At 44.9% G+C, this 15,494-nt stretch overlaps 1 protein-coding gene across 5 annotated transcripts in view; it reads right to left on the bottom strand.

Annotated features, from left to right (window-relative positions):
* The window catches only part of LOC138958048 (uncharacterized), a 64,109-nt gene that overhangs the window by 29,759 nt on the left and 18,856 nt on the right, over nt 1-15,494 (bottom strand). The window lies entirely within an intron of this gene.

Below are 15,494 nucleotides of genomic sequence, written 5' to 3'. Positions count from 1 at the left end.
GGCTGAGTGTTGCGTGAACACAGATTACAACGCGCCCCCACCCTCGTCACCCACTCTAAGGGAGGTAAGAGCGTGATTCAAGTGCACGGCGAAGGGCAAAGATCTACCTGTTGTGCCTACCTGTCCAAAAACTCTACCCGTCTTGTAGCGAGAAATACTTGGTTTTAAAGAGCTGAGTGTCTGTATAGTTTACCTGTAAAAACGAAATGCATACGAGAGTACCTGGCGCATTGAACCCATCATAGATAGCGACCACCCCAAGGACAGGCCAACATTGGCCATTGACATTGTAGACAGGTGGTCGCTATGGGAAAACGAATTGTACAGAAGAAACGCTTGTCTGGGTTTTGCTTTCAGAATGGTCGTTGTGGGCAGGTGGTCGCTTTCGAGAGGTGGTCGCTAGGGCAGGTTGGACTGTATATAATAGACCTGAGTGTGTCCATAGAGCTCACCTGGCGGCACCTGTAAAAACTACCTGCTACAGCAGAATCACCTGGTGGTTATAGCTTGGAGTGCGTAGAGACTACCTGCTACAGCAGAATCACCTGGTGGTTATAGCTTGGAGTGCGTAGAGACTACCTGGATATGTGTGGAATCGTTGCTACACCAACATTTCTGCTTCACCAAATTCTTGTTTTCTTGCATCTCGCGCTATTTCACGGGCCAGTAGTCAGCCACTTGTGTTTCTGATAAACCCCAGCCCCTCTTAGCGTGCTCCGCTGATCAGTGAGACGTACATGATGAGACCGCTGTGTTTAGTGGTTGTAAAGTTTTCCCCTCTGCTTCACAGTCATATCTAGGTTCATCCACGTCTGAAGAGCCTCGGAAACAGCTCAAACATCAGGAAACCTTGCATCAGCAATCTCCCTGCATCAGCTTCAGAGCTCTCTCTTCGTCTTTATCATCTAATCTGCATGTTTGAATGTCGTGTTCTCATCTTGCCTTGTGTTTTCTGTGTCGACCTTATAACGGGAAGACCTAGTGCAGTATCTGCGAGGTTCTAGAACAACTCATGTTCTATTCCGAATAGAAGAAACGTTTTTACCGCTCCGTCATCTGTTTTCATCTCTGCTAAACCGTTTGTGAGTCGTGGCAGCGATCTAGCAGTATACCGTTGTCTGCACTTCTAGCAGAACAGAGAACGGGGGAGGGGGGGGGGGAGAGGGAGTGAAGGTGATCTTGCCGAGAAACAGATAACGGCGACTTCTTTACACCGCGTGCTTATACCTGTTTACCTGTGCCTTACCTGTTTACCTGTGCCTTACCTGTTTACCTGTGCCTTACCTGTTTACCTGTGCTTTACCTGTTTACCTGTGCCTTACCTGTTTACCTGTGCCTTACCTGTTTACCTGTGCCTTACCTGTTTACCTGTGCCTTACCTGTTTACCTGTGCCTTACCTGTTTACCTGTGCCTTACCTGTTTACCTGTGCCGTACCTGTTTACCTGTGCCTTACCTGTTTACCTGTGCTTTACCTGTTTACCTGTGCCTTACCTGTTTACCTGTTCCTTACCTGTTTACCTGTGCCTTACCTGTTTACCTGTGCCTTACCTGTTTACCTGTTTCTTACCTGTTTACATCTACTCCGCGTGTCCCGGAGCTAAGGTAAACCCAGGAGTCCCCCAGGAACCCGATTCCAGCCGTTATTACCGTTATAAACCGTTTCAGCGAATATCAGTCCACACGCAAACTGTTCCATTACAAATCTTTGGCATCGGCATCCACTTTTATTCACTTTATCCTGAAAGGATATATATCCAACACACTTACCAACGACATTTTCAGTCAGTTTGCCGTTGTTTTTGCATATATCCAATGAAAATGACTGCTGACTTCTTTGCCACGCTTTAGTTTGTGATGTCGGTTTCAAGCTCCAAAAAGTTGAATGTACTGAGAGGTCTATGTCTGAGCCTCGAGTGCTCTCAGGTCATACACAACGTCTACCTACAAACACACGTTCACAGAGCGAGGATGAACGACGTACCAGAAATCTTCTAACCTATGACGAAATACCAAAAGTCTGCGCAGTATCTCAGTGCTATCTTCCTCTGACTGCCCTAACTGTGAAGTAGATATACGACGTGGCTTTATGCTGCACTACGCAACTGAGTCTCAACAAGGTCAATATTTTGCTGGCTATAAATGCGGTATCCTCCGTTTGTTTGTACGGATTAGCGATAATACCAACTCGAGTGGGTGATTATTGGTCTTGGGCTTTCACACTCGGCAAATATTTGTTTGGATAACTTGCATATCACACTGTACTGCGTCAGGCTGGGCGAGCGGCTTGAAACACACACACACACACACCAGTGCAATAAAAGTAGAGGTGGCATGATACGGGTCTTGGAGATTCGCTTTTAGTGGCGAATCGCGCGGAATGATTGTGGTGAATAACCATAACAAATGTTTGCCATAAAATGACTGGTCAAACAACCATAATCGCGGGGCGATAATCAATCGATGTAAAATCTTCTGCAGCACTGCTATTGGACAAAACAGACCCAAGACAACAACAACAACAACAACAACAACAACAACAACAACAACAACAACAACAACAACAACAACAATGTGTAAGCAATCGCATTAAACCAAATGTCCCAAAACTATTGCCAGAAGGAAAACGATCAACCTCTTCGATCCCTGTCAAATCTTGCCGTGGAACACCAGAGAACACCAGAGAACACCAGAGAACACATTTCGTTTTACATTTGAACATGTTTTCCCCCTGTAGTAAACAATGTTTTCCCCCTGTAGTAAACAATGTTTTCCCCCTGTAGTAAACAATGTTTTCCCCCTGTAGTAAACAATGTTTAGATGTGTCAAGGTGGAGGTGACTAAGCTGTTACGTACGACAGTCACAGTGTTCAATTGCTCCGTGGTCTGTTCTTAAGAGTGTACTAACGAGTCAGCACATGTGACGTTGACTCATAGGAATCTTTTGATATCTCTGGTGCCCTGGCCAAGGATCGAACCCTGAACCAGAGACACAGTAACCCCGTGCACCAACCACTGGGCCACGGACCCCCTTCCAGACTGACTCCATCCCTGTTATCGTATTTCTTCTTATTCCGACAAAAAGTATTGCACTCTAGAGACTGTCTTCCCCCAGGGAATGCTGCTATCTTCATCTTGCAGACGCGACCGGGAACAGGTAATACAACAAACAGACGCGAGCATTACGCAGTGAAAGATGGCATTACATAACATTAAACATGGCGTGTGCGATGCCTGCTGCCAGCCGCTGTCTCTACCAGATTCTGTCTGGCATCTCTAACTTGTTCATTCCTCCTCCATCTATGTTCCACCCCAGATTATCCTCTTCCCCCTCCGTGTTTACTGTTCCTGTTCTGTGTGTTTACTTGCATTGAGAGCAGAACGGCCAATGTGGACAGCACCGAAGGTACTCGCAGACAAATATTCACCAGCATGCTATTCCGTCATGCCCATTAATCATCCATCTTGATAGTCATCGGAATTCCATGTCACAATAAAGAAATGAGCACTGCGTGCAAGTGGTTACGACGTTACAGCTTCCTGAAAATATTCGCGACGTACAAAAGTGTATCAATGTCTTGTACTGGTACGTTCTGGCATTGTTATTTTTGTGCAGTGGACTTATAGCTAACAACGCGTACATTTGTCTGACACGGCCACAATCTACACGGACAAACTAACAAGGGCACCAACATAAAAAATAAAAAGAATTGTAGGTTATTGGAACGTTAAATTATTGACAAAACAAAACGTTACATTTGCAGTACGTCGACCCACTGGTCTTTTAAGTCGACAGACAAACACTTGTTACAAATAATGAAGTTATCTCAAAATCGTCGATGAATCTCTTTGTGATTACCTCGCCGTGATCTTGCATGCGAAACGACTTTAAGATAAGTTGATTATTTGTACCACAAGTATCTATCATTATTTGTACCACAAGTATTTATCATTATTTGTACCACAAGTATTTATTATTATTTGTACCACAAGTGTTTATCATTATTTGTACCACAAGTATTTATCATTATTTGTACCACAAGTATTTATCATTATTTGTACCACAAGTATTTATCATTATTTGTACCACAAGTATTTATCATTATTTGTACCACAAGTATTTATCATTATTTGTACCACAAGTATTTATCATTATTTGTACCACAAGTATTTATCATTATTTGTACCACAAGTATTTATCATTATTTGTACCACAAGTATTTATCATTATTTGTACCACAAGTATTTATCATTATTTGTACCACAAGTATTTATCTGCAGTCTCCGCTTCAAAGACCAGTGGGTCGACGTGTTGTAAATGTATACAGTTTTTTGTGTCAATAATTCAACGTTCTAATAACCTACAGTTCTTGTTTTGTATTCTGAATGTTGAAACGTTAGCAGGCTATCTGGTTGTGGATGAACGAGGTCAGTGATGTGTCGGATTAACGAGGTCAGTGATGTGTCGGATGAACGAGGTCAGTGATTTGTCGGATTAACGAGGTCAGTGATTTGTCGGATTAACGAGGTCAGTGATGTGTCGGATTAACGAGGTCAGTGATGTGTCGGATGAACGAGGTCAGTGATGTGTCGGATGAACGAGGTCAGTGATGTGTCGGATGAACGAGGTCAGTGATGTGTCGGATGAACGAGGTCAGTGATGTGTCGGATTAACGAGGTCAGTGATGTGTCGGATTAACGAGGTCAGTGATGTGTCGGATGAACGAGGTCAGTGATGTGTCGGATTAACGAGGTCAGTGATTTGTCGGATGAACGAGGTCAGTGATGTGTCGGATTAACGAGGTCAGTGATGTGTCGGATTAACGAGGTCAGTGATGTGTCGGATGAACGAGGTCAGTGATGTGTCGGATGAACGAGGTCAGTGATGTGTCGGATGAACGAGGTCAGTGATGTGTCGGATTAACGAGGTCAGTGATGTGTCGGATTAACGAGGTCAGTGATGTGTCGGATTAACGAGGTCAGTGATGTGTCGGATTAACGAGGTCAGTGATGTGTCGGAAGCATTCGAAAGACAGCGGTAATTCAGATGCTGAAGAGTGCAAGTGAGATTTGCTAATTGTTCGGCATAGTTTTAGATTTCGATGAGTTCAATCTTTTAAATCCTGTTGAGAACACGAGGAAGACACAGACGCTTTGTTGCATTTATCTATCATTCCTGACCACTTGATTTTTGCACCTATTTTTGTTGACAATGATATGAACGTGTTTTTTATCACTGACAACTAGCCAGAAAAACGAAGAGAGTATATGTGAATAGACAGCGTGGCTCGGAATTTGAACAAGTTCAGTCTTTTGGTGAATAGTACCATCTTAATGACAGAATAATACAATCTTACTCCTCCGTTAAAATGTGTAACTTAATCTTATCCCACCCCCTCTCCCACACGTAAACTTATATTTTTTTCGAATCAAGCGCCTTGGTGGCGGTGACGATGCCTGTGAGTGATTATCGCCCCCGTGTCCGAGCTTGTTGTGGACAAAGGTCATCGTTGGTCAGGTGGATCCTCCTTGTCTCAGGTCAGCCTTATCTCCATGCGACGCCATGTGACGCCAGGTGCACACATCTCCGGGTGGCGCCCCCCCCGGCCTAAATGTTAGGAAACAACGTACGTGGGAGTAGGTGGGTAAAAGAAAAGAAAAAACACAATTGGCAAACTTCTACCACCTCCAGAAACTATTAAGCATATTACACCCACCCCCCATCCCACCTAATCTCTTGACATCTTCCTTCCTTTAACCGACTTTCACTTCCAGAACTTTACTTTCACTTAGCACGTTACAAATAGCCCCCCCCCCCCTCCCTCCATCCCCCCCCCCCCCAATCTCTTCGCATCTACATTGCATTCACTGCCTCCAACATACCATTGACTTTAATTAAGTCACACCCCACCTCCATGTCAGTTGTGCACCTGCAGTGTAAGTTGTGCACCTGCAGTGTAAGTTGTGCACCTGCAGTGTAAGTTGTGCACCTCCATGTAAGTTGTGCACCTGCAGTGTAAGTTGTGCACCTGCAGTGTAAGTTGTGCACCTGCAGTGTAAGTTGTGCACCTGCAGTGTAAGTTGTGCACCTCCATGTAAGTTGTGCACCCGCAGTGTAAGTTGTGCACCTCCATGTAAGTTGTGCACCTGTAGTTTAAGTTGTGCACCTCCATGTAAGTTGTGCACCTTCATGTAAGTTGTGCACCTGCAGTGTAAGTTGTGCACCTGTAGTTTAAGTTGTGCACCTCCATGTAAGTTGTGCACCTTCATGTAAGTTGTGCACCTTCATGTAAATTGTGCACCTGCAGTGTAAGTTGTGCACCTGCAGTGTAAGTTGTGCACCTGCAGTGTAAGTTGTGCACCTGCAGTGTAAGTTGTGCACCTGCAGTGTAAGTTGTGCACCTGCAGTGTAAATTGTGCACCTGCAGTGTAAGTTGTGCACCTGCAGTGTAAGTTGTGCACCTGCAGTGTAAGTTGTGCACCTGCGGTGTCAGTGTGTGGGTTGACCGCTCTTTCAGCCAATTAGCGGGTGGATATTTATTGGCACTTTGACCTACCGCCCCGTACCCGCCATGACCTTGGTTCAGAGGGGAGCTTGCCGGTGTGTTGTGATTGAGGTAATTTCTGCAAGCTTGCTTGTTCCCAGTTTAGCCAGGAACTGTGGGCAACGGTCTGCGTGACCTCGTGAAGTCATGAGTCCAGGTCTGACCGCTACGCCGCCAGGTAATATCGCAGGTAAACGAAGAACACCTACACACCAACACCCGTATGTTATAAGCCTTGATCTGCAAAGAGTCCTTCCACCTTATTTCAGTATGTCTATAGTTGTCTTTCGGATGTGTCATTGTTGTTTATAACAAAGAAAATGCAAATAACTGAAAAAGCCCGTTTGTGATCAGAAAAATGACGTCATCCACGTAAAAAACCCACTCGTGCAAAAACATGAGTAAACGTGGGAGTTTCAGCCCATGAACGAAGAAGAAGAAGAAGAAGAAGAAGAAAACGACAGAAAGAAAGAAACACAGAAGTGAAAAGCTTACAACCACCAGAACAGAGAGTTTCTTTACAACAAATTGTTTAACAACAGGACCCATTCTTGTAAGCTAAACAGCAATCTCAACAATTTATTACTTGACATGTCAGTCACTTGATAGTCTGAAAACTTTCCAAAACGTCCCAGCAATGCCCCATCTCCAACACTACGATTGTTCTAGATCCCAAACTGCCCTACTTCTGTTGCAGAGGAGTGAAAATGTTGGCACAGCTTAGATAATTACACAGTGATTACCTGTTTATTGGCAGCAGGAGTGCACCCTTCCCATATCCCCACACACTTGCTACCTGTGGCAGTTGTATACACTAAGACGGCAACAGCCTGAATCAGGAAGGGAGGGCAAGGGTACAACATTTTAATTATCTTCTGATCAGCTTTTGACAACAAGGTTTTCAACCAGCGAAGCCGGACTGCATAAATCATGTGACCGTAATCCCAGTGAAGGCCAGTAAACTGCAACGCAAACTTATTGTCTATTGCAACGAAATAGTTCAGTCATCATAATTAATACACACTTCTGTATCTCAGAGCTCTGTGTTTGTTTAGCACAATAGCTTAGCCGTAAGGCAACATAACTCTGATCCTATATCGTGAGTTTTATTTCAGTTTGTTTGTTTGTTCGTTCATGGGCTGAAACTCCCACGGCTTTTACGTGTATAACCGTTTTTACCCCGCCATTTAGGAAGCCATACGCCGCTTTCGGAGGAAGCATGCTGGGTATTTTCGTGTTTCTATAACCCACCGAACTCTGACATGGATTACAGGATCTTTTTCGTGCGCACTTGGTCTTGTGCTTGCGTGTACACACGGGGGTGTTCGGACACCGAGGAGAGTCTGCACACAAAGTTGACTCTGAGAAATAAATCTCTCGCCGAACGTGGGGACGAACTCACGCTGACAGCGGCTAACTGGATACAAATCCAGCGCGCTACCGACTGAGCTACATCCCCGCCCTTTTATTTCAGTGACTCGATAACACAGACAACTGAACGTCTCAGTTCTCTCTCTGCGTTCTCGGAGATCAAGTGTGACTGTTTAATGGTCATTGCACCAAGGGATACCCCCCGTCAATAGTCATTAACAGAAAAGAAGGGGACAAAAAAATAACAGCCAAAGGCAGCATGAGATAAGAGAAGCGTGCCGAAGAGGCAGAGCTTATAAAAAAAAATCTCGAGTCGAGATGATCTGCATAAAAAAGAGCCATTGCAAAGGTGCAAACAGCACTCAGTCTCCCGTCGCTCGTAACATGTGCAGCCCCCATAATCCAGGGAAGACTCATAAACAAGGGAAGACTCACAAAGCCAAAGGAAGACTCATAAAGCCAAGGGAAGACTCACAAAAAACGCATCAAACCGGGAGAGGTGGTGGGCGTAAGACGTTGCTGGCAGGCCGTAGCCTCTCCAAGCAAAACACAACCTTGCTTCTGGCAGCGATACAGCTCCAGATAGCAGATACCCGATACACGCTACCCGTGTTGATTCAACCCAACTCCGGATTCCACCCAGAGACTTGGCTTGGCGAGGCAAGGAGGAAGTGTTCACCCCGTGCTCTGGTTATTTCCCCCGGTCTCTGGGTCTGTGGTAACACTGGGACGTTTCCTCCTATATCCCCACAGTCACACACATAGTACAGCACCCATATTCGTTCCTATCCATGTGAACTTCTCTCTTTAAAACACCGCCTCCACCAAACAGGATACTGTTGTTTTTCCCATCCCTCTTGTTCTGCTAGAGACAAAACCAAAACCAATGTACAGATGGGGGTTTTCAAGTTTTCTACACGTCCTCCTAACCTAAACAGCTTTTTTTCAAGTTCCGACCAGTGAAGAAAACAACGGCGGATTGGAAAATGCGGACATTTAGTAAATGCGTATCAGTTTTGTTGGCGGTTTCAAATGGTGAGGATTAGGATGACGTAGAGAAGGCACCAGGGCCACATCGGTATATCCTCCCCTCCTCACCCTCCCTCCCCCCCCCCGCATGTGAGTTATATTCCTTTCTGTCTTGCACTACCTCAAAACCGGACTGATACACTCTTCTCCCCTTTCTTCTGTCACGGACAAAATCAAAACAATCTGCAAAGGTGGTGATCATTCCAAAGAAGCAGGTCTACTTAGATTACCTAACTTTGCACGATTTTGGTATAGAAACAAGCAAGTCTACTTAGATTACCTTAATGTACACGCTTTTGATATAAACAGAAGCAAGACTATCTATTAGATTATCTAAGTTTACACGCTTACGGTATAAAAACAAGCAGAACTTCAAAATCCCCAACTGATTGACAAGGTCGTCATATTAATATTTTTGGCGTCAAACAGTTACGGGGACGGGGGAAGAGGGGAGGGGAAGGGGAGGCATCAACAAGTAACTTTTATTCTCTGAAAGGTTTCTCGACGATGAATCAAAATGTGGTCAGACTTGTTGCTGTCCCAGCAGAAAAAAACGCCACTCCTTACCCCAAACAAAAGAAGAATAAAGACACAAATAAACAAAGACAGAAGCACACAAAAAATCAGTTAACCAACCAACCGGTAAACACACACACACACACACACACAGACACACACCAACAAACATAAACAACAAACAAACAAAAACAGAATGACAAACAAACAAACTATCAAGCCAAGGGACCTATATATAGGTCTATGATCAAGCCAGGGACCTATATATAGGTCTATGATCAAGCCAAGGGACCTATATATAGGTCTATGATCAAACCAAGGGCAGCCGGGGGTTCAAACAGTGTGAGTCCAACTGCACAGGGTTGGTTTCTCACCTGTCGCGCTGAGCGATTCCAGACTCAGAACACGTCAGGCCTTTTGCCTTCTCCACGTGAAGAGATGAAGCATTGAGGTTGTCTTAACTAGAATCTCACACACTGAAAGAGAAGACATTGTTTGCGGCAGCACGCGTCAAAGTTATGAGGTGAGGATAGATCTTGAAAAAGAGAGCATTCTCTTGGAATGTCTCTCCCTGTGACGCCTCTTCTCTAGTCGTTAACCTCTTGAAGGATCCAACCCTTAGGAAACTAAACGAAGAAGAAGAAGAAAAAAAAACTTGCTTAACAACCACTCCATCTCCCCACCCCCCGCAATATCTGTTTGTTTTTTGCCCCGGAAAAACGGAATAACGACCACTTCTACTGTACTTCAATAACCAGGTGCAGCTTATATATATGAGGGGTATTTCTCCAGCATCTACCACTGACAGAAAACATCATAACTGATACAGACATGTCCAACCTAACGTTTGCAACAATAATCCGAATAGCAGCGAGGGCGTTCCGAGATGTCTGCACTTCTTTTCGTCTCCGCGGAGGCCGGGTAATTTCCACCCCTTTACCATGCATTCGCAGAAAACACATCATGGCTGATGCAGACCTCTCCGGCCCAGCAGCATCAATACGCAAAATAACAGCTTTAGCGTGGATAGATTTCTGAACAGTGGAACCTTCCCCCCTTTCAAGACACACACACCCCCCCCCCCCCACCCCAACCCCATTTTAAGACTTCTTCCTTTCAAGACACACACCCCCCCCCACCCCAACCCCATTTTAAGACTTCTTCCTTTCAAGACACACCCCCCCCCACCCCAACCCCATTTTAAGACTTCTTCCTTTCAAGACACACACCCCCCCCCACCCCAACCCCATTTTAAGACTTCTTCCTTTCAAGACACACACCCCCCCCCCCACCCCAACCCCATTTTAAGACTTCTTCCTTTCAAGACACACACCCCCCCCCACCCCAACCCCATTTTAAGACTTCTTCCTTTCAAGACACACCCCCCCCCCCCCCCACCCCAACCCCATTTTAAGACTTCTTCCTTTCAAGACCTAGATGTGTAAAGATTTTGTCCTCACAACCTGTGTAAATTTCCCTCCGTTTTAAGACTCCGTCCTTTTTAAGACCTGATTTTCTCAGATGTTTGGAGGTCTTAAATGGGGGGTTCCACTGTCCTGCCTGTCGTCTGGAGGAAGTGACTGTTGACTGTGGAGGGTGATTGGCGAGGGCCTTGAAAGACTGACCATCATAACGGTCACTATTTTGTGCTAGTATCTCACACCAACAACCCATACCGATCGTAGGGAAGTAGCCTAGTTTAGCACCAGCAGTCGGGAGAACGCCGGTGTAACACGAGAAATTTACTTCCACGAGATTTTTACTCCGGAGTAAACATTTCGTACGAAATTCTTACTTAGAGTAAATTTTTCGTACGAGAAAAGAACTCCCCAAGGCACGAAAAAATTACTCCCTCCACGAAATTTTGACTCCCCATTTTTTGTGCTTCCAGTAAAAAATCTCGTACGCGAAAAATGGAATGCGGGCGAAGGGATAATGCCAATAATGTGATCTCGTACACACGAATGTCGCGCTACCCTCCCTCCACCCCTTCCACCACCAAGACTAACAGGGGACAAGGGAGTATAAATTCCGTACACCTGGCATGGAAAGTTAAATTGCTCTGTTGGGGTGAAGTAATTTATTCGGTTTTTTTATTCGTCAGGGGAGTAACATTTGTGTACGAAATGTTTACTCGGAACTCACCTGTCGTGGGGAGTAATTTTCTCGTGTAATGGGGGAGTGCTTTTTTTGTAAAGGGAGTAACATTTTCGCACGAAATTTTTACTCCGGAGTAAAAAGCTCGTGGAAGTAATTTTCTCGTGTTACACCGGAACTTGTCTCAAACCTTCACCGTCCTAATTCCTACATCTTCACACATTGTGTTTTGATACTCAAGGATTTCCTACAACCTGTATCGCCATTTTTGTAAAGTAACTGAACAAAACTATTTCTAGCAACTTCAATTGATGGTAAAATGCAAGCCATATCTTCGCTGAATTGAAAAAGTATATTATCTAGCACACACACACACACACACACACACACACACACACACACATCCCTTGGTTCCGGGTTATGAAAAGCGCGGGATCAGACAAAGGACGAAGGGTCGACGGACCCCAGCAGGCCAGAAACAATAAGATCACATTGGACACTGATCTGGGCCTTAAACGAAAAAACGAAACCTGCAAATTCTTTTGATTGTATAAAACTAAAACCAACGATGGTTTTATATATTTAACTGCATGTATTAAACAATGTGCTGAAGTTGAAGTGATGGCAGGCATACAATACAAACTCCTCTAGTGTCCCAGCTGTGCTATGTTCTCCACTTGACTCAGAACTGGACTCACAGAGTTCGCACATCAATGCTATCTTCATCGTATTTTTTATTCAGCTAGGTGAGGTGCTATTATAAAAAAGAAGCCAAGGTCCTAGAAATAAATCCCCACCTACCTGTCAGTGCTAGCCACAATCTATGGCAACTTTCCACATTTTCTCCCCTCTCTCTCTTAGCACGTCCAACTCGCTTTGAGTTATCTGCAGCCTCCGCCCTACAAACACTTTCTGTTTTGTCCACAGCTGTCCCTCACTTGCCACAACTCCCCGTGATTCCCCAAACAGCCCTGCTGGACGTGATAACAGGACAAAGCAGCTAGTCTTCTCACCTCACAACAAGGGCGTCAGTCTGCCTTGATGAGTAAACCTCCTTACCCACTGGACAAGTCAGTCCGCGCCGCCGCGCCTTTAGTGGGTTAACACCTTCTTCTGTGCGATTCCTTTGTCTTCAGACAATATATTTTCAGGACAAGGCAGCTAGTCTTCTCACAACAAGGTCGTCAATGCTTCGTCAGTAAAACAGAGCGTCTGTCCTGATGAGTAAACCGCCTTTCCTTGAAACACACTGGACAAATCAGTCCGCACCTCTAGTAAGTTAACACCTTTGTCTGTGCGATACCTTTGTCTTCCGTTGTCTTCCTTTGTCTTCAGTCATTATTTGTCTTGGCAGACCTCAGTTTCGCAGAGAGATACAGTCTTGGCAGAGATGCATTTAGTGGCGATGATTGGTAGATCCGTTGTTCTTTGTGCACGCTTCTAGCGGTGCGAACAGTCGGAAAACAAACAGAGATGAAAAATGTTATTTTCCTGCACTTTCTGACGATCTGATAGTGAAGACAACAAGCGTCTCTGTTTTTCATTTCGGAATAAAGCTACACACCGGCCTTACAAAGCCAACAAATGTACAGTAGTCAAGTGAAAAGCAAGGCGCTATAAGATTCATCTGCACTCTTCTGTCTGGAAATCTGAGCCTCGCAATGGCCGCGCTAAATAACAAAACTCCACACCTCCCGCGACTGAATCCGGCGAAGGCCTGAGTGCTACACTGTTGCCCGTTAGGAATGTTTGCCGATCGAAATACTTACATGTTCTCATGTTTTCCGTACCGGTGTGGAATGTCACGTCTTACATCATCAAGCAAATACACAGCATTAGCTCAGTATAACATCTACAGTTTCAACGAGACTCCCCTCAGTATTCCGATCAGACAATGCACCATTCACAGTTCAAACCCACGGAACGCGCACCCCCTTACTGCGAGGTATTGAATTTCACGAGTCAACACAAAACCAGTGTTGATTTTCCGCCGATCACGTACGTGTACCCGCAGTCTTTGTGAGCTTTTGTCGCAGTTCAGGAACCATACTCCACTCTTATGCCGTAAACGACCAGCCGAGAGAGTTATGGTAGACCGAAGGCGTCAAACGAGGATTGAAAGTGAAGTAATGATGGCATGAAAAGGTTTCAGCGTCTGACAGTAACTTTCACCTCTCTGTCCCGCGCGGACGTTCAGTGGTGGAGTTATCACAACAGATACCCGGGGTAAGCTGCTCACAGCTGGGTGCACACCGACCCAACACCTGACGGCGACAATCAGGGCCTTGCTCAGATCTGATCTACGACGAGGCGTAAACTAATGGATCTTATGTAGCTGTTTTGTTTTCTCTCAGCTGCCGGCAAGATGTCTTGCCATGATAAAGCCAGCAGAGTCGATGATCCGTTTCGACAAGTAATCTGTTTTCTAAAGAATCAGGATCAGTTTTTATTCTCACTCTCCCCTTTCCTTGGTGATTAATCAACTTGATTACGGCACTAAATTAGTAAATATAGTGACACATGCTTTCTTGCTTTCTTCTTCCCAATACAAACAGAGCCCAAAGTACGTTTTCGCTCAGCTTTCCTTAATCTACCTCAGCTTTCAGCCGACAGGGGATGGTTGCACCTTCAGGTTGGCCGTGTGTCTAGATATCAAAGTTATCCAATTCGTTATGAAATAACAATAATCCAGGACACCTTTTTTTCATGTTATTTTTTATATTTTAAATTACATGTATTTCAATGATCATCGGGGTAACATACATTCTAAAGCAATGCTAATGCTTTGTGCTCAAAGTTTCCGACAAATCAGCACAATAAATAATGACACCCCGCCAAGATACCTAAGAGGAAGAAGAAGTTCAAGAACAAAGAATAACCACAATCGCTTCATGCATAGGCCTACCGCACCAAGTACCACGAGTTGTCTGCCCCCCGCAGTCCGGTGGAGTGGTCAGTATGTCTTTGAAGCGGTCAGTGCTGATAACGACAGGTAGGTGTCACCTTGCGCGCCTCACCTGGCGAAACGGACTGTGAAGGTATGGCACACCTGTACAGGTGAGTCCAGGTGAGACACGTATCATTCTTATCTGTGTCTTCATAGACACCACTGCGCCCCTCAACCCGCGGCACTGTGTGGGTCGTGTATCGGGGATTCGTGCGACATGAAAAGCGTTGTGCGCAATGATAAGCGATAGGATCTTTAATTGAGCCCACCACAGGCCTACTTACTGCCTACTATTCGCTGTCTCTATATCAACAAGTCGTTTAAACACAATTTTATTCAAAATACATGACATGAAACAATTGACAAAAATGCAGCTAGGACACGAACTCAAGCTAATGATTATTTGGCGTGACCATAACAATACTAAGTTACACACGTTTTCATGATGGTGGACAACACAATTATTAACCAGAAGAACAAAATGTAGGAAGGGGGTGTGGGGAACTTAATCAAAACAAGTATCAACAAGTGACCCCCCCTCCCCCCTTGATGGTTTACTTACTCAACTTAGTGACACGGTGCCTTCATATCCGACAAATCCACGAGTTTAGATACGTTCCGCTCAAAATCAGTTCCAGTCCCGCTTTTTTTCAGTTCCAGTACCGCTCTTTAGCACAACCTTTTTTCACCGGTTTTGAACCACACGTACACAAACGCTGAAAACCACGTTGTATTCAAAACACTTCAGTTACGGTAGAAACTAACCTTTAGCCTGCATGAAAACTGGCCCAAAATTGTAGCAGCCGAAGCAACAGTTTTTACCAAAAGTATTTCCGTCCAAGGCCTGAAAGAAGTGCAGGTGAAAAGTGCGCATTACACCTTGACATCAGTAAGCATGAAGCAATCCGATTCTGTGTCTCAATTACTAACTGTATCTAGTGTCTTCATCTCTGTGGCCGTCTGCACTTTGTATAATATATTTAACATTCA

Source organism: Littorina saxatilis, linkage group LG2, assembly GCF_037325665.1.
Source record: "Littorina saxatilis isolate snail1 linkage group LG2, US_GU_Lsax_2.0, whole genome shotgun sequence".
Classification (NCBI taxonomy): domain Eukaryota; kingdom Metazoa; phylum Mollusca; class Gastropoda; order Littorinimorpha; family Littorinidae; genus Littorina; species Littorina saxatilis.
The sequence above is the reverse complement of the archived record's forward strand: the minus strand, read 5'-3'. Positions and strand labels throughout refer to the sequence as shown.